This window comes from Dermacentor albipictus, chromosome 1 (genome assembly GCF_038994185.2).
Source record: "Dermacentor albipictus isolate Rhodes 1998 colony chromosome 1, USDA_Dalb.pri_finalv2, whole genome shotgun sequence".
NCBI classification, from domain to species: domain Eukaryota; kingdom Metazoa; phylum Arthropoda; class Arachnida; order Ixodida; family Ixodidae; genus Dermacentor; species Dermacentor albipictus.
In genome coordinates, this window is record NC_091821.1 from 289,117,771 (window position 1) to 289,141,815 (window position 24,045).

Here is a 24,045-nt window from a genome sequence, read left to right on the forward strand (position 1 = left end):
TATCGAAGGCGCTCTGCAGGTCGAGCCCAAGGATTGCTTTGTTGTCGCGGGCGCTGCCGCCATCATCGATGATTTGATATTTGAGCAGTAGCATCGCGTCCTGCGTGCTGAGGTGCTGTCTGAAGTCGATCAAAGTGGGCGGGTACAACCCTTCTCGTTCCAGGTAGTCTTGCCACCTGTTGAGTAGGACGTGCTCCAGCACCTTGCCCACGCAGGACGTGAGCGAGATGGGCCGGAGGTTATCCGTGTCCGGCGGCTTCCCCGGCTTGGGGATCAGGATGGTCTTGGCTGTCTTCCACAGCTTTGGCACCGCGCCCGCTCTCCAGCACTTGTTGTAGTATTTTGCGAGGTTTTCAATCAAGCCGTCATCGAGGTTCTTGAGCGCCTTGTTCGCGACGAGGTCTGGCCGGCTGCCGACCGGCTGTTGAGGTTGTGCAGGGCCGCGCGTACCTCCTCGACGTCGATGTCACGATCGAGCTTCGCGTTATGCAGGCCGCTGTACTGTACGGCGCGTGTTGTTCGGTGGGTGTAGTCGGCAGGTGTTTGTCGTTAGTGCGCCTGGTGACTTCGTCGACGCCGTGTGCTGAGACCGCCCGATGTATGAGCCTGGCGAGTCTGTCCCTTTGGTGCGACTTGGTCTTGGCTTCGTCGAGCAGGTGCCGCAGCAGGTTTCAGGCCTTCCCGCTGTACATCTGCCCGTCTGCCACGTTGGAGATCTCGTTCCACTGTTGCGTGCAGAGAGCGCGGCAGTGATCCTCGATCGCTCGGTTCAGCTCCACCACCTTCTTTCTCAGTCTGCGGTTAAGCCGTTGTTTTTTCCAGCGATTGAGTATCGACTGTTTGGCTTCGATGATAAGCGCAAGCCGGCTGTCTACTTTGTCGATCTCCGCACCCGTTTCAATTTCTTTGGTCGCGTCGCGTACGCTCTTGATGATTTCCGCCGTCCACGAGTCGATGTCTACCATCTCGTCGTCACCATCGCTCTTCTGGCTTCTGGCGTCTCGAAAGGCATCCCAGCCTATCCATCTGTGTGTTGTGATGCTGGTGTCGTTGTGTTCCGGTATGCCGATTTCCACGATGGTGTGGTCGCTGCCTAGGTCGGTCCCCGTGTTTCTCCAGGTGATCGCGCCCCGGATGTCGTTCTTGATGAACGTGAGATCCGAAGTGGTGTCCCGGGACAAGGAGTTACCAATTCTCGTCGGATGTGTCGGGTCCGTGATGAGGCTGAAGTCGAGTTCCGTGGCGTCTTGGTACAGGTCGCGGCCCTTTGCTGTGCACTTGTTGTAGCCCCAGGCAGGGTTCATCGCGTTGAAGTCTCCGCACGCGATCAGCGTGTTGCGGCCAGCTGCGGTGCTGGCTCTGTGCAGTAATGTCTTGAATCTCTGTTTTCTCTGCGATGGGTTGCTGTAGACGTTGAGCAGAAATATGCTTCATTTTCTCTTGTTGCCCGGGATGATTTCCATGAGTGTGTGCTCGATCTTGATATTGCTTTCCAGCTCGTGTTCGACGACCGTGAGTCCCTTCCTGACCGGGGTGCACAGGCCTCTGCCGTCGGGCGGTCCCTTGTGCACTCTGTAGCCGGGGAGGGACGGTGCGTCGGTGAGTGTCTCTTGTAGTAGTAGAACGTCTGGCTTGCGCGCGGCATGTACGATGCGCTGTTAGATGACTGCCTTCTTCCTTCCGAAGCCGCGACAGTTCCACTGCACCGCGGTTACACCTGCTGCTGCTGGTGTTGCGTTGGCGGCCATGATTGCGTTGGCGTGTACGGGGCTCCCTGGTTGGGCGGATGTTGCGCGAATAGGGGCGCAAACGTCGGGTGGCTTACCATCGCCTGTAAGGTCCTTTCGATGTAGGCGAATCTGTTCGTGTTCTCGGCTTGGTAGGTCTCCATTGTTTCTTTCAATGCTGTCACTGCTGCGATGTTCGTCGTGATTAGCTGTTCGAGTTTGCTGAATGTCGCTTCAAATCTCGCTTCGAGGCTGTCGATGCGATCGTTTTCTGCTTGCGTGCGCGTGGCCTCGATGGCTCGCTTCTTCGGTGCCGGTTCCTCTATGGCTTTCTCCTGGATGTTCGTTGTCATTTCCTCGGTCTTGCTTGTGCTTGGCGTGGGTCTCTGTAGAGGCTCGTTGTTGCATAGCAGCAACTGACCGATCTCGGCGATCTCTTTCGTGAGGTTGGTGATGGTCGCTCGCAACGCCGCGTTTTCTTGTCTTAGGATCTCATTTGCCTCCCGCACCTTGTTCATATCTTCTTTCTCCGTGGTTTCGGTGATTTTCTGCGCGTTCCTTATATTGTTTCCTTTCGCTGCGTCGACCCAGCTCACTCGCTCACGTGAGGGTGACGTTTTCCTGCTGAGGCTTCTCTTGGAGCAGCTGCTGTCTCTGGATTTGGGCGCGCGGTTTCCCGATGGGGTCCTTGACTTTCGCGCACCTGGCGGCTTGTCGAGTGGCGGGAAATTGCTCTCCGACAGCAGCTGGCGTTCGACCTGTCGGCACTCCCACTGTCTCTTGCGCACTACGTAGGGGATCTTGTATTTCGCCTTGCACGTTCGGTCTCCGGTGGGGTGTTCGTCTCCGCACAACTTACATTTTGGGGTACAGCGATGGTCTTCTGTAGGGTTCGCGAGTCCGCAGGCCAGGCACGTCTTGATTGTGGGGGTCGGGCACACGTCCTTGCGGTGTCCCACTCGGCCGCACTGCTGGCAGACATCGATCTGTTTCTTGTAGAGGCGGCACGGTATCAGGGTGACTCCGTATCGGGCGAAGTTCGGTACCTTGGGTCCCTGGAACACCACAATCGCAGTGGCCGTGCTTCCAATCCTTTTTGCGGCCACTGGTAGCGGGTTCCTCTCGTTGACGATATTTCTATCTAGCTCGTAGGCGCTCGCGTCGATGGGGATGCCTCCGATGACGCCCTTTACGGTGTCGTGAGGTGCCGTGCGATATGCGCTGACCTCGTAGCGTTTGCCTTGAATAGAGATTTCCTGGATTTTAGCGTACCTTGCCGCGTTGTCTTCGTTCGGTGTACTGATGACCATGATGTTCTCTTACGTGTTGGGGCAGATGGTGTCCGCGGTGCTTTCCTCACTCGTGATGTTGGCCGCAGCGAGTAAGGCCGCAGCGACGGTGGTAATGCCGGTCTTGACGATGTCCAGTCCCCCTCTGGGTCTAACAACTATCTTGCTTTCCTCTAGTGGCATGGCTGGCATGCGTGCTGCCTTGATGGCCGAGGCTCTGACGTTCTTGTAGAATTTCAACCTAGTGCTTGTTTGACTCCCGCCAGGTCCATTGGGCTTGCCGCTGGCGGGGGTCCGCTGGCACAGCCTCGACATGCGTTCCCCCGCGAGCGTTCATCCGGCGTCGCTGTGGTATTCCTCGGGTGATAGCTCTTATCCTTGAACTTGAACCCACATGTGATTGTCCACGATCATTGTTGTTTGAGAGGGCGCCTCCATCTCGGAGCTGAGGAGCGGCAGCCGCCGGGATGTACGGCGGGCCGCTGTCGGTGCGACGGTGTTGGGCCTAGCGTCCACGGAACACGCCTAAGCCTAGCAATCCTTCGCACGGCGGCGGTAGAAGTAGTCACGAAATGTAGCAATGAAAAACGCACCTCTGGGGTCAGCTGGTATCGGTCGATGCCGCTCGCCTTCACGGACACATTGGTGCAAGCAAAAGTTTGGTTCGAGGTGATTAGCACTGCGCAATCGGCTAGCAATCACGGAGCGGTTATGTTATGTCCTTTGTGACATAACAAACATTGTGTTTTCTACAGGCACATTTCCGGATAACATGGAAATTGCTAGGATCGTTGTGTTGCATAAAGGTGGCGCAACTGATTACATCACTAATTACCTGCCGATATCCATACTTCCAGTTTTTCTAAAATTATTGAAAAAACCTTAAATTCTAGAATAGCTGGACACATGCAAAAGCACCACCTTATATCCCCGAATCAGTATGGCTTTCAAAGGGGTAAATCCACTGAATCTGCGTTGCTTGAAACACGTGATAAAATTCTTGCCAATATAGAAAACCGGCAATACACAATAGGCTTCTATTTAGACATTAATAAAGCATTTGATTCAATTCACCATGACATACTTTTTTCTAAATTACCCTTTTATGGAATTAGAGGCATTGCTTTAGACTTACTGCGTAGCTATCTATCACACCACTCCCAATTTGTAGAAATGAACAGCATAACATCAGATTTAGCAGACATTAGGTATACGGCGTCCCGCAGGGTTCAATTATAGGTCCTACGATTTTCCTGCTTTATATCAATGATATCGTGGCAATACCAGAAACACCCGATATTGTGTTATATGCCGACGATACAAACGTTTTTTTATCCTCTGATAACATCTCTATTCTAATTGCTCTTATTAACAACTGGTTAAATTCCCTTTCAGTTTGGTTATCGGCTAATCAGTTGAGCCTAAATGTTAAAAAGACAAAGTATATTTTTTTTACTCCTATTAACAAGCCAGTTAAGCTCCCATCTTTAATATTTCAATCGCAACCACTTGAAAGGGTTTCGCAGTACAAGTTCTTGGGTGTACTCTTCCATGAAAATCTACGGTGGACGCATTACTTAAGTTATATTAAACGTAGCATAGCACAATTAATTGGCATGCTCAATAAGCATCGCATGCTGTTACCTTTAAAACTTAAGCGTCAGTTATACTTTTCTATATACTATTCATTCTAGATTCCACTATTGTCTACTTATCTGGGGCGTCACTTCTAAAGCTAACTTGGAAACTCTATTCCGAATGCAGAAGAAGTGTGTTCGTATTATTCATAACCTATTGATGTACGAACTTACCTCTGAGTACTTTCACCAGGACAGTATTTTGAGTGTCACTAGTCTATATAGACAAAAGTTCTCCGAAAAAGCACGCCACCGCAGTTGCGATGTTGTTCTCACCGTTTGCATTTGTACAGGTGCTGGTGACTGGGCTTGGTCTGCTGACGCCTATTGCTTCGACTCAGCTCTTCAAGATAAAGGACGGATGGTGTGCTGACGCATCAACTAGGACCGCCGCCCTTGGAATGGAACAGTGCGTCCTATCCTCGAGCCGGCCGCTATATACCTACACCGCAACTTCTGGACACGGGAGCACCCTTCGTTTGGCAACATGGAACATTGTCAGCTGATCCGCAGTGTGAAAAGGGCGCCAACATCTTCGACACGTCGGGCCACGCCACCGCAGTTGCGATGTTGTTCTTACCGTTTGCATTTGTACAGGTTAGCTACCACGATTCCTACGCCTTTCGTGATAACAATGTCTGTCTTGTTGCGGTGTCGTGGCCACCCGATTGTTGCAAGCGTTTTCGTTCGGCGGCTTTGTACCTGTGGCGTCGCTTGCTCTTAGGTGGTGATATTGAGCCGAACCCTGGTCCGATGACAAAGTCGCAGGAGGAGAAGCTTGACTTAGTGTGCGATGCAATTAGGCGTCTCGAGACAAATAACGCGAGCCTTCTAGAATCTGTACATAAAGTTCTAGAAATGCATAGCGTCCTTAAGAATGACTTAGACGCGCTAACTAAACGCGTCAATGACATTGAATCTAAATGTGTACCTATGCCTCCAACGCAACTTCCAGAAACCTGTGACAGCAACGTTCGCAAACTCCAAGAGAAAATTGATGACCTCGAAAACCGTTCATGACGATCGAATGCACTGTTTTTTGGCATTGCAGACACCGACCATTCAGAAACGTGGGACAGTACCCAGGCTATAGTTCGAGAGTTTTGTAAAAATAAGCTGGAGGTTTCAGTACAGTCTATTGCCAGGGCCCACCGCCTGGGTTGGTTCTCAGCCGCGAAAAATTGGCCAATAATAGCTAAATTCTACAATGAAAAAGAAGTCGAGACTCTGCTCAGCAATGGCAGCAAGCTGAAGGAAACAGATTTCAGGATAGCACTGGACTACTCTGTTGCCGTGCGCGATAAGCGCCGAAAGCTTTGGCAGTTCTCGAAGTCAATAAAAAGGGAGGGTGATCGTCCCCGCCTTGCTTTCACCACGCTCATTCTAAATGATGACGCTTACGCCTGGGACACGGATGCCAACTGCGCAGTCCGTTTACAAACATCTGGAAATGATGCGCCAGAGGTAGAGGACGGCACCCACGGAAGTGCTGACGAATGACCCAATCATTCTCCTGCCTCAGCTCAAGTAATCAACCCTTCTTTGCCGTCAGTTCATAAGCCTTGCCATAATACCGCATTAACTTTCCTCTATACAAATACCAGAAGTATCCTCTCTAAAGCTGTACCCATTTCCTCGCTTATCGATTCATGCTCTGCATCCTTAATCGCGATCACGGAAACGTGGCTTACGGACAATGTTCCCGACGACAGCATTTTTCTTACCGAGGCGACGTTTAACATATTTCGCTGCGACAGGTCAAATCGGAGAGGCGGTGGTGTTCTGTTGGCAATAAAAAAAGAATTATCATGTGTACTCATCACAATTTCTACGTTTCTTGAATGTGTACGGGTGTTGTTAAACGGTAGCAGTACTGACATACTTATTGGTGTTTTTTATCGCCCCCCTGATATGGGCAGTGCTTTTGTTGAAGAGTTCTATCGCATTTTGAGTGAAGTGTGTAACCGATTTCCAAATTGTGTGTTATTAATATTTGGGGATTTTAATTATCCACGCATCAATTGGGCAACTCTATCTGTCACGGAGAGTGAAAGAGAATCAAATGCATTTCTTCAGTCATGTCTAGATTTTTCATTATCCCAACTTATCATGCAACCCACACGGCGCACTGCCACATGCTCCAGTATTCTTGACCTAATCCTTACTAATATCCCTGACATTTGCGCGAACATTAGTTACCTAGATGGGCTCTCCGATCATGACGTCATTACTGGGAACATTGTTTGTCGGCATAACAGTAGGAAGATAATTGAAAAAAAATTAAATGCTACAGCAGAGCTAACTTTGATGGAATGAATGCACAATTATCTCTTTTTGCATACCAGTTTCTTAATGACGTCTTGTCCCGTACAGTTGAAGAAAACTTGGTCGCGTTCAAAAATATGTTTACTGACTTCGTTAACAAATATATACCGTCCATAACAATTAGGAGTAGGAGCTCTACGCCATGGTTCAACAAGCAACTTCGGCGTCTAAACAACAACAAAAAAAGCGATTGTACAGGCAAGCCCAGAAATCCAGTCTTGCACCATCGTGGCTTAAATACAAACAGTGCGACAAAGAATACCAAGAGTTACTTAAATCCAGTCGTCGTCACTTTTTCAACCACGACCTGTCATCTGTGCTGACTAACAATCCTCGTAAATGTTGGCAAGTAATAAATCCAAGCAATCACCCCGATGTTGTGCTTACCGATCCCACAGGCGCCACTGTTCCCGAGTCAAAGTATGCACAAGTATTAAACAATGCATTCTAGTCTGTGTTCACCCGCGAGGACGTCACTTCATGCCCAAACATAGGTACACTTTCCGATATCATCAAGCCGCAGATAAATATTACCGAGTCCGGTATCATATCACTACTTAATAATCGTAAGGTATCATCTGCATCTGACCACGTTGGGTTCAACAACAAATTGCCTAAAAGTACATCGCAAAGCATTTCGGGAATCTTGTGCGCTCTTTTTTCACAGTCAATGTCATCCGGCCAAATTCCTAACGACTGGCGTACAGCCAAGGTCATACAAATTTTTAAATCTGGCGATCGCTCATTACCGCTTAACTACCAGCCTATTTCGTTAACTAGCACCGTTTGCAAACTACTCGAAGATATCATACATTCTCAAATCATAAGATACTTAGAAGAACATAACATAATCTTCAAATACCAGCACGGCTTTCGCAAGGGATATTCATGCGATGGGCAACTTGCAGGGTTTACTAATGACTTGCTTTCATGTATTGACGCTGGCAACCAAGTCGACGCGATATTCTTAGATTTTTCCAAAGCTTTTGACAGCGTTCCTCAGCACAGGCTACTACTGAAACTTAAACATTGTAACATTGACGCACAAGTCATTGCATGGATAAAAGATTTCTTGTCATTTCGAACTGAATTCACAAATTTTAATCATTGCAACTCCCCTTTTATTCCTGTCACGTCCGGCGTTCCACAAGTGCTTGGCCGTTTGCTTTTTCTAATTTATATTAATGACTTGCCTAACTGCATGTCGTCCAGAGTAAGACTGTTCGCCGATGATTGCGTAATTTACCGTACCATTTCTACTGACACTGACCATCAAGCATTGCAGTCAGACCTCAACGCAATTAACAGATGGTGTTCAGACTGGCAAATGCTCCCTAAATCATACTAAAACTAAGTGCATGTCATTTACGCACTCCTCTTCCCGTATTCCAACTTCATACTTTATAGGTAACAATGTTGTCGAACTTACAAATACTTACGAATCAACTTGCAATCGGATCTAACATGGCATCATCACATCAACGTTACTCATGCATCTGCTAACCGTACTTTCGGAATCATGAAACACAGACTAAAGCAAGCGCCTTCACACCTAAAGAAACTCGCGTACACCACGTTAATCAGGCCTAAAATTGAATATGCATGTGCCATCTGGTACCCGAGCCAAGACTACATTATACGTAACATTGAATCCCTGCAAAGCCGTGCTGCTCACTTCATTTTTTCAGATTTTTCTCCGTACTCCAGTGTTACATCTTTAAAAATTCGTGCCGACCTGCCTCCGCTATCACTACGACGGAAACACGCCCGCCTATCTCTCTTTCACAAACTTTATCATCATGATCGTTTGCGCGACGACTTCTTTCAGTCACCCCCTGTCATTTTTCCTCGCCGTGATCACCCCTGTAAAGTCAAACGCCCAGCTTGCCACTCGGCCCATTACGCACAATCATTCATCCCCAAAACCATAGCTGACTGGAATAACCTACCATCTGATATTGCCACTGAAGTTAACACCGATCAATTTCACCATATGCTGTGGACTCATCAGAATTTGACGTCTCCGTGCGTCTTTGGTGTTAGCTATTTTTTTTTCAGGGCTAATTTAATACCTTTGCATCTTGTTTGACATCGTATTGCAGTTTTTTCTCTTTTTGTGTTATCCTTGAACCCCCGGTGTTTCAATTTTCACACTTCATTTTTATCTTTATTCGAACTTTAATCCACTTCCAATATTGGTGTATGCGTATTTTGTTGTGTTCTTACTACGTTTGCTGAATTGTTTATTCTTACTATCTTTTTTTATTTTTTTCGCATATTCTTATTAGTGTGTTTCGTGTGCCCCCCCCCCCCCCTATGTAATACCCTCTCCAAGAGGGCCTTTAGGGTATTTGAATAAATAAATAAATAAATAAGTAATCGTGAGGTCTTTTTTTCTTTATATACTAATACCACAACTAATAACACCTTAAGAGCTAGGAACTTTATTAGGGTAAAAACTAGAACAAACTACGGCAATCAGCTTTTACAGTGGCAGATTCCTAATTTACTTAATGATGAGTATGTTTTATTGATATCATGCAAGATTGCTCAACCATTTCAATATTCAGAAAGAAATCAAAACTGTATTTTTGCAACAATTGACACCTGTTTTTTGTAATTGATTTTCTGTTTTTCGACTGATATGCAATTTCATGCGTTGCAAGACTTTTTGTTCCCATTTGGCTTTTGACCGTCCTGTATCTTTCTGTACGTACCTTATTTCTTCATTTGCATTACTTATACTTATTGTGTTGCATTGATTTATCGTATGTATAATTGTGTCCTTCGTATATATACATGTATATATAAGTATGTATATGTGTGTATTATGTGTATATATGTATACATTTTTTTTGCACTGTTGTCTGCTGTCCTCCCGGCGCCAGAGGCCTAGTCAGGCGTGTATAGTCTCGCCTTTTGCTCCGGCGCCATGACAATCTCGTCAAAATTATAATAAACTTCAAACCTATGTCGAAGTCGCCGCGCGACCTGCGCCGCCGACGTTCGCGTTTCCGGCGCCAATGCGACTTCAAGCTCCTCCCGCGTCGCCTCCCATTCCGTCTCGACGTTCAGACCCCTCGGCGCACACGCGACAACCGACCCATATGCTTCGCTTGCGGTGTCGCCGGCCACGTTGCGCGCTTCTGCATCGTCGCATGCCACCTGCTAGCGCCGCTGTCGCAACGCCTGGATATGCCTATTCCCACGATACTACTGGGCATGCGATGCTTCCCGACCAAGAGTTCTCGCCGCCTCCTCGACGCCCTGTCGGCACCCATCGTTCGCCATCACCACGTTGTCGCTCACTTTCCCCCTTACGTCGCCGCCAGTCACCTAGCGAGGGAAACTAGTTGCTGCAGTTCCGCAGGCACGAACTGCAAGCTTCGCGACTTCTGCAAGGCCTGCACACTCACCACGCAATTTATTGGACGTTTTGGTCGAAGGAACCGCCGCAATTGCGCTTATTGATACTGGGGCTGCAGTTTCTGTTATCGGCGAAAAGCTTTGTCGCAGCCTCCACAAGGTCACAACGCCGCTGTCTGGCATGCTTCTAAGCACCGCGACTGCGCAGCATATTGACACGTGTCCTTATCTTTATCGAGCGACCACGTTTCGCCGCCTAACAAATGTTATCGCACAGCGCGGGACGCGCCTGCATGTATCCGAAGTTTCTGGAAAGTTATCGATGCTTCTATTCGATGTCTGTTGTCGCCGAACCTTATGTTGTCTGATATAATCGCCTGACGCGAATGGTGTAGAACTTTGTGGAAGGCACGCGGGTCCCAAAGATTAGTCTGGAACATTCGACGATTGATGCATAAAAGCCAACGCGCTTGTTCGCCGCTTGTTGGACCGTGTTCGCCGCTATCGTTGTGCTATAAATGTAGTCTGTCTTGCGGGCACAGGTTCGCCCAATAAAAGTTAGTTTTGTCGTTCCCAGTATTGCTACTGTGTTCTTCAACGTCACCACCACGTGACAATATAGCCCCGCTTGCTCAATGTACTGCAAGGGCGGTCATCGACGGCATTGTCTACGTTGTTGAATTTCTCGTGTTGTCTTCATGCTCACATGACATTATTCTCGGCTGGGACTTCTTGTCTCACCATCGTGCCATCATCGACTGTTCCCGGGCCGAAGTGTCGCTTTTTCCGCTTGCCGATTCCCCGCTGACTGACCCCTCCGAAGAAAAAAACCTCCAAGCTCACTATTGTGCCCCATACGGACATACCACCCGAAATGTGTGTGCTTGTGCCCGTCTCTTGCTCTACCGCGCCAAACGCTACAGTACTTTTTACACCGTCGCCTATTTTTCTACGCCGCAAGGCCCCACCTCTCCCATTTGCCGTCCTCACCACTGTGTCTGGATTATCCTCAATGCTTGTGAGTAACCCGTCTCACTACCCTGTGACGTTACTGCGCGGCGAATCACTAGATCGTGTTCAGCCCCTTGACCCGCTTCACATTCTCGATGCTTCCGACGACACACCCTGTTATGAACTCGACCCCCTCACTTCTCCCGTGTTGTGCACGTAATCATCATCATTGTCGTCGTCGTCGTCAGGCGTTCTTGAATCTGTCGTAGACGCCGATCTGCCGCCTCCGTATCGCCAGCAAGTTCTCGCGCTTCTTCAGAATTTTCGCTCGTCGTTTGACTGTGAACAACCATCTCCGGGGCGTACGGCAACCGTCACTCCACAGCGTACACACTGGTTCCCATCCTCCTTTACGCCAGCGACCATACCGCGTGTCGGCAGCCGAGCGACAGATCATTAACGAGCAGGTCGACGACATGCTGCACCGTGGCTTTGTTCGCCCTTCCCACAGTCCTTGGGCGTCTCCTGTAGTATTAGCACGCAAGAAGGACGGGTCAATACGCTTCTGTGTGGATTACCGTCGACTCAATAAGATCACTCGTAAAGATGTCTATCCGCTGCCTCGGATAGATGACGTCCTCGACTCCTTGCTAGGCGCGGAGTACTTCTCATCTTTGGATCTTCGCTCCGGCCATTGGCAAGTGCCGATGGCAGAAGATTACTGTGAGAAGACAGCTTTAATCACGCCCGATGGCTCGTACGAATTTACCGTAATGCCATTCGGGCTCTGCAACGCGCCCGCTACTTTCGAGCGTATGATGGACACCATCCATCTTAACTACAAGTGGAAAACATGTCTCTGCTACCTACACGATATGGTGGTGTCTTCGCCAGATTTTCTGATGCACCTCGTTCGCTTGCGTGAGATACTGACCTACCTCACCTCTGCTGTCCTCCAACATCAAAAAGTACCGTTTTGCTGCTCGCAAGTTAACGATATTGGGTCACGTTGTATCGAAGGACAGTGTGCTTCCTGACCCAGCCAAGCTTCGCGCGGTCGCAGAGTTTCCGATGCCCACTGCTCTTAAGGCGCCCCGTAGCTTTATAGGGCTCTGCTCTTACTTTCGGCGTTTTGCGCGCAATTTTGCGACTATCATCGCACCACTGACCAATTCGCTTACCGCTACCAACGGCATCTCCACGTGGTCAACTTCCTGTGACGAAGCCTTCCAGCAACTACATGGCCTACTTACTTCGCCACCGATTCTTCGACACTACGATCCCACAGCGCCTACAGAGGTACATACGGACGCCAGTGGCATCGGACTTGGTGCAGTCCTCGCACAACGGAAAGACGGCTATGACGAGTACGTCGACACGTATGCGAGCCGCACATTAAAGAAGGCAGAAACCAACTACTCTAACAGAAAACGAGTGCTTGGCAATTATTTGGGCGCTCGTCGAATTTCGTCCATACCTATACGGTCGCCCTTTTAACATTGTCACCGACCACCATTCCCTTTGCTGGCTGTCCTCGTTGAAGGATCCGTCAGGTCACCTAGACCGATGGGCACTCCGCTTACAAGAATATGACATCCGCGTTGTCCACCGATCAGGCAGAAAGCACTCTGACGCCGATGTGCTTTCCCGATCACCGCTACCTTGTGATGTGGCTTCAGTGTCTCCGCTCTTCGCATCCATGTCAGCCTTCAACGTCGTTGATATGCCGGACGAGCAGCGTAAGGATCCCCTGCTTTCAACTATGCTGAATTTCCGCCACGACCCATCCGCCACACCCTCCTCTCGAACACTTCGTCGCCAAGCCGCTCATTTTACTGTCCGCGACAACGTACTTTACCGCAGGAATTATTTGCCTGATGGTCGCAAATGGCTCCTGGTGATGCCACGACACATGATGATGATGATGATGATGTGTGGTGTTTTGTGGCGCAAGGGCCAGGTTTGGCCAAAGAACGCCATGACAAGTGGTAGTGTTAACGATGTATTATGGAAGATGTGACTTGGCTGTAAGGTGGCCTAAAAACAGTCGCTGTAAAGTGCGTAAAATATATGTAGTATAAAATTATGGCGATGACTAATGACGAATACTATGAACATTAAAATCCATCGTAGAAGAATGATGCCAAATAAAAATATATAGGATGATAAAATTACTTGGAGCACTGCTGCCTCGCCAGAGCCCTTGAAACACAAGGGCCTAGAGGCATGTGCTATACTAAAGAGCTATCGCAGCGGCATCCTCTGAAGAGAGGACCCGCTACGAACATGTAGGGCTAAAAACATGCAAGACAACATCTTTCAGAAAACTTAGGACTGCGTTGGTGTCAAATAAAGGTTCTGGGCCGAGTAACATAATATGATGGAGGGGGATGCGCTGCCGGTATGCTAAGGGAAAATGTTTCTTTCTTTCATATTCGGCTTCCCGACACTCCAGGAGGACGTGGAGGACGGTCAGCCTCTCCCCGCATCTACCGCAGGTTGGAGGATCATTTTCAGTGAGTAAATAGTTATGCGTGCCAAATGTGTGTCCTATTCTGAGATGACAGAATGGGACATCTGTTGGGCGTAATGTTGTTACAGAGGGCCAGAATCCTAACTGTGGCTTTATCACGTGGAGCTTATTATTTGTTTACGCGTCCCATAGGCGTTGCCAGTGGTTCCGTAGTTTCCACCATAAGAAGGGCTTCAGATCTGTGACAGAAACTGCAGCGGTGGGATTAGCAGAATGCCATGCAACTGACGTGGCCATCTGGTCCGCCAGAACATTACCTTCGATGGCCCTATGGCCTGGCGCCCAGCATATAATCACATGCTCGTTAGATACATATGCTTTACATAAGACGGAATAGAGTTCAATTATAACAGGATTTTTGTGCTTATGGAACGATATCAAAGCCTTCACAACACTTAGGGAGTCCGTATATATAACTGATTTTTTGAGTTTTGATTTCCTTATATGCTTCACGGTCGACAATATTGCGTAGGCCTCAGCCGTGAAGATACTAGTTTCCGGATGCAGTACGTCGGATTCCGAGAAGGTTGGACCGACGGCTGCATAGGACACCCCGTCGTGTGACTTCGATGCGTCTGTGTAGAACTCCATGCAGGAGTGTTTGTGCTGGAGTTCCCGGAAATGCATTTGGATTTCAATGTCTGAAGCGTGTTTTGGAACTTGCATAAAAGATATATAGCATTGTATGAGCTGCCACTCCCAAGGAGGTAGCAGCTTGGCTGGATGCATTAGGCGGAGCTCGAGGAGTGGGACATGCATTTGATCACTATAAGCTCTCTCACACGCAGCAAGAAAGGCTGTCTAACGGAGGGACGATTATGATTGAGTGTAGCAGATGTCATGTCGTTAATGGTATTAAAACACGGATGTTGAGGATTAGAGTCGACTTTCAGAAAATATGTTTGGCTGATGTATGTTCTCTGCAGATGAAGCGACCACTCATTTGATTCTGCATATAAACTTTCAATGGGACTTCTTCTGAAAGCTCCAGTGGCTAGTCGGATTCCTAGATGGTGGACCGGATCTAGCATCTTTAGCGCGCTCGGGGCTGCAGAATGATAGATCACGGCACCGTAGTCCAACCGTGATCGAATGAGGCTCTTGTAAAGATTCATTAAACATTTCCTGTCACTGCCCCATGTTTGGGATAACACTTTAAGTGAGTTCATTGTTTTTAAGCATTTGTCCTTGAGGTACTTTATGTGTGGAATAAACGTTAATTTCGAATCAAGTATGATGCCTAAGAACTTGCGTTCTTTGTTCACAGGAATTCGCTGACCATACATTTCGATACTGGGTTCCGCAATGAGCCTTCTCTTTCTTGTGAAAAGCACACAATAACTTTTGTTGGGGTTAACTTTAAATCCGCTTTCTTCTACCCATTTGGACACTTTGTTCAAGCCCTGTTGAACTTGCCTCTCACATACAGTAAGGTTGCAGGATTTGAAACCCATCTGTATGTCGTCTACGTAAACAGAATAAAAAATGGCTGGCGGTAATGAAGCACGAAGGGTGTTCATTTTCACGATGAAGAGCGTGCAGCTAAGTACACCTCCTTGAGGTACACGAGTTTCCTGTATAAAAGGTCGCAACCATACATTGGCGACTTTCACGCGGAATGTACGGTTGGACAAATAGCTTTCTATTGGGATGAGCATATTGCCACGGATGCCAATTCTCGACAAGTCTCTCAAGATTCCATAGCGCCACGTAGTGTCGTACGCCTTCTCCATATCGAGGAATACGGATAGGAAATATTGTTTATGTAGAAAGGCGTCGCGAATGTTTCCCTCAATGCGCACAAGGTGATCGGTTGTGGACCGCCCTTCTCTGAAGCCACACTGAAAGGGATCGAAGATATTGTTGAGTTCAAGGAACTGTACAAGTCTGCGGTTAACCATTTTTTCAAAAAGCTTGCAAAGACAATTTGTAAGAGCTATCGGACGGTAGCTTGCTGCCAAGGAAGGGTCTTTACCCTGCTTAAGAACAGGGACCACAATCGCTTCTTTCCATGTGGATGGGAGGTATCCCGTAGCCCAAATAGCATTGAAAAGCGTGAGTAGTGTAAGTTTGGTGTCAGTGTGTAAGTTTCTGATCATTTCGTACATGACTATCAGGTCAAGGTGCAGAGCTTTTGCATGTGGTCAAAGCAGCTCTCAACTCTGCAATACTGAACGGCCGGTTATAAGGTTCATTCTGTCTAGATTTTTGTATTATTGGATTACATTCTTCTATTTGTTTGTATTTCAAAAATAATTGCAAATAGTGGTTTGAACTTGACACGCTCTCAAAGTGTCCTCCAAGTGTGTCTGCCTGATCTTTCAGTGATTCACCTTGTGTGTTCACCAAAGGAAGTGAATATGTTTGTCGCCCTTTTATCCTATTAACCCTGTTCCAGACTTTGGCCTCATCTATATAGGAGTTGATACCAGATGAAAACTTCAGCCCACTCTCTCTTCTGGCTTGTCGGCGGGTTCGCCTGTCTTGGGATTTTACTTTTTTTAAATTGATAAGATTCTCCGCAGTGGGGGAGGCGTGTAGCATCCCCCACGCTTTGTTTTGTTTCTTACGAGCGATCCTACAATCGTCGTTCCACCACGGGACACGCCGTTTGCATGCCAATCCATTTACTTGTGATATACATTTAGTTGCGGCATCTATTATGAAGGCTGTAAAATATTCCACGGCAGCATCAATTCCTAACGAGGACATGTCATCCCATGACATACTAGTTAAGTTTCGGAATTTCTCCCAGTCTGCTGTCTCAGTCTTCCACCTAGGAGCCTGTGGTGGATATTCGTCTTCTTTGAGTGTTCTTAATAGTACGGGGAAGTGGTCGCTTCCGTAAGGATCGTTCGTAACTTCCCATTCTAGTTCAGGCAGTATGGACGGAGAAACTATGCTCAGAACAATTGAAGAAAAGGTATTGTTTGCAAGACAGTAATATGTGGGTTTCTTCTTATTCAGAAGGCACGCGCCAGAAGAGAAAAGGAACTATTCAACAACACGACCTCGCGCATCTATACGAGAGTCGCCCCACAGAGAGCTGCGCGCATTGAAATCGCCGAGAACAACGTAAGGTTCTGGCAATTGATCAAGAAAGGATTGGAATTCATGCTTCGTTAATTTGTAATGTGGGGGTATGTAAAGAGAGCTAATGGTGATGAGTTTGTTTAGGAGTACAGCTCGAACCGCCACTGCTTCGAGAGGCGTTTGTAGCTGTAAAAGTTGACATGCAATGCTCTTATGGATAGCAATGGCAACACCGCCCGATGATGCGACAGCACCATCGCGATCTTTGCGAAAAGTTATATACTGTCGGAGAAAGTTTGTGTGTTTGGGTTTTAAGTTTGTTTCTTGTAAACACAGCACTTTGGGATTGTGTTTGTGGATTAGTTCTTGAACATCATCAAGGTTTCTAAGGACACCTCTGACTTTGCACTGAATTATCTGTGTATCCATATTGGAGGTCAGTAGGTGCTGTGTGTACAGAAACAGAAGTAGTGATTATGAAAATTACAGAGATTAAATCACAGAGCCCTTTCGAGGCCCTGTAACGGGAGTTTTGCCCTTTCTGGAGCGTTCGAGGGAGCCTCGCCGCTCCTTAGGCGCTTGGTGCGCCTTGAGGATAGGTGTTGTGTCCATTGCCTCTAGTGAGGCTCCGGACACGTGCTCTTGCGAGCGAGAAGTTTTCAGAGGGAGTCTCGCCTTGGAGGGCAAGACCCCTGCGCCCACCACCCCGGAGGTCGGTGGGGCTCCATGAGGGATTTGGCTGCACCGGCTGTTGCCAGCGCTGGAAGGAGCCGGGGAGGTTTGGGCAGCCTCGGCTGCGCCCACCTTCGGGGTCGATGGTCCCTTCTGCTCGGTTGGCGAAGCAGCGCTAGCTGCAACCACCGTGGGGGCAGATGGCGTAACTGCCGACTCGCTGCGTGTGGGTCGGACAGCCGCCGGAGGCCATTGTGACGCTGCCCCCTGACGCGCCACTACGGCAAAGCTTTTCTTTGGCAGGTATGCTACACGCCTGCGTGCCTCTTTGAACGATATATTTTCCTTAACTTTGATTGTAACTATTTTCTATTTTCCATGATGGACAGGACCGCGAGTACGCGGTGTGTTCCCCATCACAGTTCACGCAGTGTGGAGCATTCCCGCGTCAGATGGGTGTTCTTGGGCACTACATTTCGCGCAAGTCTGGCGGCCTCGGCAGTACTGTGAACTGTGGCCAAATCTTTGACACTTAAAGCATCGGAGAGGATTGTGGATGTACGGTCTGACTCGCATCTTTATGTAGCCAGCCTCAATGGTCTCAGGTAACATACTTGATGCAAAAGTTAGAATTAAGTGCTTTGTCTCAATCTCCTTGCCATCGCGCCTGATCTTTATTCTCTTGACATTGGTCACATTCTGATCGCTCCAGCCCTCCAGTAGTTCGGCTTCACTCAGTTCCATGAGATCGGCATCGGAAACGACTCCGCGGGTGGTGTTCATTGTGCGGTGCGGTGTGACCGTCACTGGAAGATTCCCAAAGGATACTAGATTGGAGAGTTTCTCGTACTGTGTCTTATCACGCAGTTCTAAGAGGAGGTCGCCACTTGCCAATTTAGAGACTTTATAACCTGGGCCAAAAGGTTCACTAAGTGTCTTTGCAACAAGAAAGGGTGAGATCATTCTCGCTGCCTTTTCTTTTTTCTCTCAATGTACAAGATGAAATCTTGGAAAATTGTCATTATTTCGGCCAAAAAACTTGAAAACTTCTTCGGTGCGCCCTCGTTTGTGAGGGCGATCAGGAAGTGTTGGAAAAATACTTGCCATAGATATGTGTGAAAATTCGGCAGCGCCGCCAGCCACCCACCATGGAGCCCAACGAGGGGACGCTGCAGGACCGTGAAAAGACGGCCTGCTTGCGCCAGCTGTACGACCCTACTATAAACAAATCTGTTAAAACCAAGGTTGGCTATCCCACGCAAGGTTAACCCTTGCCGCCGAGGAGAATGAAGTAAATGGAAGAGAGGAGAAGACAGGAAAGGTCAAAAAGTAAGAGATAAAGACGAAGATTCGAGTGGAAGAGATAGGAAGAGGCGACTGCCGATTTCCCCCGGGTGGGTCAGTCCGGGGGTGCCGTCTACGTGAAGCCGAGGCCAAAGGGGTGTGTTGCCGCCGCCGAGGGGCCGTAAAGGTCCAAACACCCGGCATTGGCTCAACCCCCAGGATCCCCTTTTCCCCGGACACGGGTAAGCCGCGCACGGCTACACGCGGGAGGGTCCAACCTTCGTGTGCTCGGGTACGTGGTGTCGCAACACACCAAACGCCTGCTTTCGCAGACGCCCCTGCGGGGACCACGACACATGCGTTCTGACATATGCGCTTATTTTCATGCTGCTCCTCATAATGGTCACGCCGGTGTTCTGAAAACGTATACTCGGCTAAGGCAGCGTTTCTACTGGCACGGCATGTATCACTTCGTGCGCCAGTACGTACGCGCTTGCACAGCGTGCCAACGGCGTAAATTTCCACCCCGCCCTCCTGGTGAGCTACAGCCGCTGCCCTGCCCGGCTCGGCCCTTCGTTCGCGTCGCTATAGACCTATACGGGCCACTTCCCTGCAGCTCCTCGGGTAACCGATGGATAATTGTAGGTGTCGACCACTTTACGCGCTACGCCGAGACTGCCGCACTTCCGGCAGCATCTGCGCGCGAAGTTGCATTCTTCATCTTGCGGACCTTCTTTCTTCGACATGGCACACCACGCGAACTGCTCAGCGACAGGGGACGTGTCTTCTTGTCCGAAGTAATCTAAGCCCTCCTCGCTGCATGCAGCATCGTTCACTGCAAGTCTACAGCCTACCACCCGCAAACGAACGGCTTGACAGAGAGGTTCAACCGCACACTCGGTGACATGTTGATTATGTACGTCGCCTCAGATTACAGTAACTGGGACACTGTTTTGCCGTTCGTCACGTATGCCTATAATACGCCCCCACAAGCTACCACTGGCTTTTCGCCCTTTTTTCTTCTGTATGGACGAGAGCCTCCGTGTACTACGGACACACTGCTCCCATACCGACCCAACGCTTCCGAATGCACGCATGTTTCTGAAGCCGCCAAATACGCCGAGGACTGTAGGCAGCTCGCGCAAACCCTTACGACCGCTGCTCAAGACCGTCAAAAGCTGCAGCGTGACCTGCAGTGGCGCGCTTATACCAGTTTTCCCGACTGGTTCACTTGTTTGGTTGTGGGTCCCGCCTCACAGCCCTGGCCTTTCAACCAAACTCCTTGCACGCTATGATGGCCCCTGCCGTACCTCCGCTGTCACCTACGTTGTTGTAGAACCTGTGGCGCCTTCACCCGACCTTAGGCATCGCTGGCGTGACACGGTTCATGTAAGCCGACTTAAGCCGTACTATGATCCCCTCATCCTACCTATGCCGTAAGTCACCAGGATGGCTCCTCTTCTCTTCTGGGGGCCATTGTGGTGAAGAGGAAGACGAAGAAGGCGCTCTTGTGTCGGCTGTGCGGACGATCAGCGTTCGTCTACTACCAGTGCAACTTGACTGTGCCTAGTGCCTTATAATAAATCGTCATATTACAGTAGCACTAATTGATCAATTTCCACGATTCTCGTTCTTCGTTCACTATGCTGCTTTTGTACGGAACGTCCTGTCTGCGGACGCCAGTTGAATGTCACGGCTTGTCACCCGTTCGCCGTCGGCGCGAAGTCGTCGACGGGGTAAACAAGCCGGTTGGTCGTTCCGTACTCATGCGAACACAGCGAAGGAGTCAGAGCCGGGAGAAAGACAGAAAAAAAAGTATTTATCAACTGACAAAGATACAAAGATTAAAAGAAACAAAAAACACAAGAACACTAACACACATGCACTAGATCAATGATAAATACAAACGAAATACAACGAACAGTTAACAGTAAATATAGAAAGTAACACTACACAAAACACACTTAACGGTGGTCAATTAAACAGAGTTCAATAGAAAGAAAATGATGGCATACACATGGCCGCGCAGCTGCAGCAAATCCATACAGCGTGTAGTCGACGGCAGAGCTTTCCCGAAGAATGCTGGCAAGCCGATCTCATTCCAGTGGACGCGATTGCTGGGCTGGGTTTCCCAGGAGTCTAGGTCTGACGTCTTCCCTCGCGCAGGCTGAGTTACCTTGAGGGGAACTACCGTGAGCTTCGTTGAAGAGGTTGGTTTGTCGTCTCTTACGCCAACTAGTAAGTCGCCGTTCAGACGCTGCTAGGCGGCCCAGGCGATACTGGACAGCACCAGCTCCTTGACGCTTTTCAGCTGATTGTAGGCTCAGCTTCTGGACTGCCTAGCTCGGTCTAAGATCTGCATTTAAATAACTTCTCCTTTCCTTAGTTCCCTGTGTTGGGGAACGGCAGATATTGGTGACGATCCAATCAAGTTCACCCAATTGGATCCCAGCTCCTGCCAATGTCTTGGCCACGCCTCTTTTAATTAGGGGCGAGGGAACGGGTGATTACCCCCTGCACTTAGAGGTCGCGCACTTGTATTGCACCACACACGCACACCCATGAGTCCGTGGTGAGCCTCTATTGTTCATTCACAAACGCAAGAGGAACGACCATGGCCGGCCATACGGCGCTGTCGGCACACATACGTTGTCAGCAATTCGTGCACACAGGATTGCACAGAGGCACCACATACGTTGTCAGCAATTCGTGGACACAGGATTGCACAGAGGCACCACATAGGTTGTCAGCAATTCGTGGACACAGGATTGCACAGACACACCTCATATTTCGGAGTACTGGCACCAACGCCTTCTTACTAAGCGTCTCAATGCACGCGCGGGGAAGAGAATACGCAGGGGTCAGGGGCGTAGCCAGGGGGGGGGGGATCTTATGGCGCTTCAGCCCCCCTCCCCCCCGAAATTTTTTTCGTACTATCCATGCGCCGCCGGCCAAAACAACCCCCGGCGCCGGAAATCATGCTCGATTTTGTCTAGAATGTCCTTTTCACGCTCGAAAAAAACATTTTAGCGCGAACATTGCGAGATCAGGCTGGATTTCGCGGCAACGCCCATGCATTGGGAGTCACATATCGTAACGCAAGGACCTCCTTGCGAGGACAAAGTTCCAAAGGCGGGGCAGGCGGGCTCGTCGCGGCATCTCGCTGAGGCCGCGGAATCGGGAGCGCTTGGATTTCAATTCTGACACTTTATGGGTATAAAGTTCTATTAAACATTTACTACGACATGTGCATGGGTATTTCCAAAGCCGTGCTTTCGATTTTCAATTCTGGAACTTTGTGGGCTTAATGTTGTTATAAACATTTTACGCCAAATGTGCATTGACTTTTTTTAAAGTCTTAGGTCGGAACATACAACGAGACAAGCCAAATCAACACACTGTCAGACAAGTTGACAAAACACGCAGTGAGATACGATGAGACAAAACGTTGTGGTGGTTCATTTGTGCCGTCATATCGCATAAAAATATCAATATTTTTTTTCGCCTACGCCAAAGCATTCATGTCAAGACACTAAAGCCAGCCAGGGTAACTACGTTCTTATTTATTTTTCTACTTTGACTTTTATTCGTGAGGACACATTGAGCCTCTTAATTTTTTTTTATTCTCGCTACCCTACCCGCGGGCTGCCAGAGCCAGCCAGAGCGCCTGGCTGGCTCTGGCAGCCCGCGGGTAGGGTAGGGTAGCGAGAATAAAAAAAATTACAATCGTCTGCTAGCCACGCCTTCTGGCTAGCAGACGTGAAAAAGAAACAATGATCGCTCACCGCCATCACTGTGAAGACTTGACGGATTACACCGTGTTCGCTTGAGCGCAACCTCTCCGGAAAGTCTTGTCTCGCCGGTGTGAAATACCGAGCACTATGCGTATGGTTCTCGGTGGACCAAGCATCTCACGTTTTCTTCGATATTCATTCGGTAGCCACATTAGGTGCCCAAAGTAGGCATTGGATTGTGGCCAGCATACTCTCCTTTGCGTTTTTTTTTTCATTTTGGTGCCGCCACCCCACAAAAGGAAAAAAAATACATTGTTGCGGCGCAGCGAATTGTCGCATGGTGACACTTTGTTACTTCTTTTGCGGAAAGTAATCGGCCACGGTACGTTTCAGTTGCCGGATACTATTATTATATTATTGTGATAGCAATTATATCAAGACTCCAGGCGCATTCCTGCTGCCGCCGTCACCCTCATGTTTCGTATGAAGTCTCGGGGCAATAACGTCGTGAGCGCGCGCCGCATGCTGTATGTGCGAGTGAAAGAGTAGGGGGGTGGAATGGGTGAGCCGACGATGGTGGCTCCGTCTTGCGTGCGGAAAGCAGAAAAGCATGGATGGAGTGGATGGAATGTGGGCGGGATCTAGGGTTCTGTGAATCTGTGATTGCGCTACATGTTTATTTTCCTTGTTTGATGCATTATGTAGAGTGACTATTTCTTAGATACGTAGACTTATTGGAGACTTATACGTATATTTAAATATCTTGTTGCGAGGTTTTGTGTATACGTGATGTGAGCTTTCTTTCCAGTGACACTTTTTGCCTTTTATCAAGCATTTGTATATTCCATTGTATCTTCGCATTTCTAATGAACGGGGGCGAGTTAAATGAAAGTGAGCCTACCCACCCTGCGCAATGGCTCGGTTCAATATCTGCGAGGCATGCGCGTAGCACACAGGCATCTATCATTTACAAAAGTGACACGCAGATGTGAGGGTAAATGTTCTTTAATGCTCTCATACACCGGATTGAACATGGTGGCGTGACGTAATGGACACTTAAGAAGTTGAGCAGCCGGGTGCCGTGAATGTTTTGACAGCTGAAGGTGTTTCCCTAAAGGAAATTATTCGCCGTATGGCTGCCGTGTACGTTGAACATTGCATTTAATTGGCCACTGTGAAGCATTGGAGCAAACGGTTGAAAAAGGACGTGAAAGTTGCAAAGACGATCGAAGACCGGGCCAAAGCTAATGTGCAATCACCCCCAACACAAGTGCAAAAGTTGATGAGCTGATGAGACAAGAACGGAGGATAAACAAAAATCCACCAGGCAAAACAGGAATTCTTTGGTGCTTTGCCTTCTCGATTTCAAACTACAAAAACGCTATTCTGGAGTCTTGTGAAATATAACAAAAAAGACAAAGTATGTATTCCATCACTTCAGCATGACGGAGTGGAAATAGAAAATAGCTTAGAAAAAGCCAACTGCTTCAACAA

The 24,045-nt window shown here is 48.6% G+C and overlaps 1 protein-coding gene and 1 pseudogene across 2 annotated transcripts in view; both read right to left on the minus strand.

Moving 5' to 3' along the window:
• The window catches only part of LOC139054444 (atrial natriuretic peptide-converting enzyme-like), a 784,429-nt gene that overhangs the window by 382,936 nt on the left and 377,448 nt on the right, over positions 1-24,045 (minus strand). The gene's annotated exons all lie outside the window — the stretch shown is intronic.
• Positions 1,760-3,412, minus strand: LOC139054964 (uncharacterized; annotated as a pseudogene).